The following is a 3196-nucleotide window of genomic DNA, read 5'->3' on the forward strand; positions in this document are numbered from 1 at the left end:
AATAGTCATATACCATCCCTAAATGGTCTATTCACGCAAGAAGTGTCTCAACCCTCGGTCCGTCCTCCTGATGAGCGCGAGTAATCCGGGAGGATATGACTGGAACCCATGGGGCATGCGTCCTGGCCTGCTTCGGCAGGGAAACTTTGGGTATAGGGTAGGTTTCCACGGGAGAATATGACTAGTCCGTACCTCGTCCGTCTAGGAAGAGGGTTTTTCTAGAGTAAGATTCTTTTGTCAAAGTTAAGTGAGTTGGCGGGCTACGTCGCTCACCTTTGTCTATTTCGGTAGACATTGCTAAAGAAGTGTTTTGTTTGAAAGATTAACTAGACAATCTTTGGGTGACCTGAAAGAGGTAAGCCTCTCTCGTTAAGACAAAAGTTTTGGCGGAAGTGAAGTACGGGTAACCTTGAAATCGTACTTTATACTTGGGGGCATGCAAACCTTTTGGAGTGCAAGCAAGGGGCGACTATTTATTTTTTAAATTTTTAGGACCTCTAACCCTTTAAACTCGTAGGATTAGTCGCTTTCGAACTTGCATAAAGAAAGGATCCGGGGCAAAGCTTACGTGAGATGAAGCTCCATAAAAAATAGCATCTCCAATGAGACACTCTTATCATATGACTGGTATAACGAGCAGTTTTAGCATAAAGTTCATGCTCGTTAAAAAATAAACGCAAGGTCCGAGCAGTTTTAGCACATAGTTCATGCTCGTTAAAAAATAAACATAAGTTTGAGCAGTGTTTTGGCGCATTCAAGCTCGTTAAAAAATGAACCTATTCCTGTAAATAACCATTGTATATGTAACCTTATCTTCCATAAAAGCCTTGGTCGTGTTTGCACCGTCACCTCCACTTTTCATTTGGCCGATCGTTTACCTCCATATGATTGTTTACCCATTTTGAGGAATAGTTGCGAAGAGTGATTTCACCTAGCCATCCTTGTGACACTGCTGTGATTGGAAAATTCCAACCTGTACCTGGAATCAGCTGCTAACCCTGTTCATCACTCGTTCCTCAAAAGACGAGTCTTCTTTAAGATCTTTTCAACTGACTCGTAAAATATGAAAAGATTGTCGAGTTTTGGCCTTCCATCTCGTTAAAGCGACCGGAAGTGCTATCCCTCCTCTAGATTTTAATATTTTTGGACCTGAGGGATTATTGTACAAAAAGATCGAGTGCTTGTTTTGTTCGGCTCGTTAAAACTATCGAAAATTCATCCCTTCTGTATTGTTTTATACTTTTTCGGACTTAAGGGATTAGATGACGAAAAATGACTTTTGGAGTTAACTTTATGTACCTTTTCAGACTCTCTAAAAATGAAAAGGACCGAGTTATCTTTGTCGTTAGACTCGTTAAAATCATTAAATAGCGACAAACTTGTGTTTAGATGAGAACAAGTTTCACTATCGCTGACTCGTTAAAACATAGCGATGGGCTTTCCCGAAGGCCAGGTTATAGAACAAGCATATGTTATCCTCCTCAAGCTTGACAAAAATAAAGAGGTACTGGTCAGCAATGACTGGGGAAAAATTGGGAGAAAATCAAGAAAACTTTGATGGTAGCAGGTCGCTCTTGAACATGACACTTTTCCTCCGTACCACAATCGGGTTGGGTTGTTTCATTCACCGGTCACATCACCATGGTCTCGCCATACCATCCATACTTGGGGTAATGCTACCGATCCATCGCATCAGTGTCACCATATGTTCAAGAGAAGTCATTCAGAAAGAGTCAACCGGCTCCCATCCACTGCCATACATTATCCTTCATCCATTCATGACTGCCACCCTGAATCATATGTCACAGATCGTTTTCACCTCCATTAAAATCATTAGCTATGTTCCGTGTCACTGATGCGGGATTCATTAAGGCCCTCCTTTGACAGATCACTTCTTGTCGACATCAGCTCATTATCCAAGAAGTTGATCTAGGAACAACCCCTTCAGTACTTTGAAGCTTGCATGCCTCAATGGCAAGTTTCTCACTTCCGGCGACAGGTATACATCAATGACCTTCGACCAGAAGATTTTGCGTGGTGTTCGATGCCAATTCCTTTATTTACACCACGTGAATTGTACTGCAGTACCTTGAGGGTCATTATCCTTATCGGTGATTCCTCTCGCGCTTGTTAACGGTTTACCTCATTGATCGATAATCAAGCGATGTCTTTCCATGTTCGACTTCAACGCAATTCTCACATGGATCGACTTGTACTTAGAGTGAAGATCGAACAAGATTGAAGACCCCGAATCTAGTTTCATCCATCCGGGCTGCGATATATATTCAGGAAAGATAAAGACATTTGACATGTACATCATTGCAGCAGATGATCATCCTACTCAAAGGATGATAATTTCGCCAAAATTATTAGTCTACCATCAGACGACCGTCTGTTCTATGTACAAGAATGAATTTATGAAGCTGAGCATGGGAATACCCGCCTTAGCTAGATCATGAAAGCAGTATGAATCATAATGTATTGTATTGTATCTTATTACAGGTCTCCTCCCAGCAAATGGATGAACTTCGGACCCTCCTGGATAAAGCATTTCACCCGATAAACGGCCTCATACTTTAGGGGGCAACTGTTATAGACATTTTTGTGCCTTACAGCATGGAGCATGAAATGTCCATAATCTAAGGGATCCAAAGTCCCTAAACATGTTGTTCCTACCCCTAGAGGAACAAGGCTAACTAACCAGAGAAATTCACAGAAGTTCTCCACCTAAAACTACTCAAAAACAAGTCAATTCAGGATCATGTCGACTGCTCCATTGACCATCTGCATTGAATGTCAGTGGCTCCACTCTCTACCTACATTGAATGTCAACTCCAACACTAGCTACCTGCGCTGAGTGAGTTTGGACAAGTGGCAGACTCGTTCCTCAAGGTGTCAATGCTCAGGAAGCTTCCAAAATGACACTTGCCTCAGGGAATTCGACTGGTGATGAGTAAGAGGTTCCAAATCTCCAAGTGGAAGCAAGAACCTCCAAGTGGACTCAAGAACTGAGAGAGGGAGAGGACACTAATCAGATCTCAAGCTGACTCATCCTCTCTCCAAAACAGCTATATATAGATCTCTCCTCCATGAGATCTAGGAGGCTGGAATTTTGTTATTGCAAAGAATTGTTGTTGGTTTGAGACTGGAATCATAGGGTGCTTAATGCTTTGAAGGGAGGTGAAGATAGGAATTC

This window comes from Pinus tabuliformis, chromosome 1_1, assembly GCF_031772625.1.
Source record: "Pinus tabuliformis cultivar Carrire ecotype Pingquan chromosome 1_1, CPIR1, whole genome shotgun sequence".
Lineage (NCBI taxonomy): Eukaryota > Viridiplantae > Streptophyta > Pinopsida > Pinales > Pinaceae > Pinus > Pinus tabuliformis.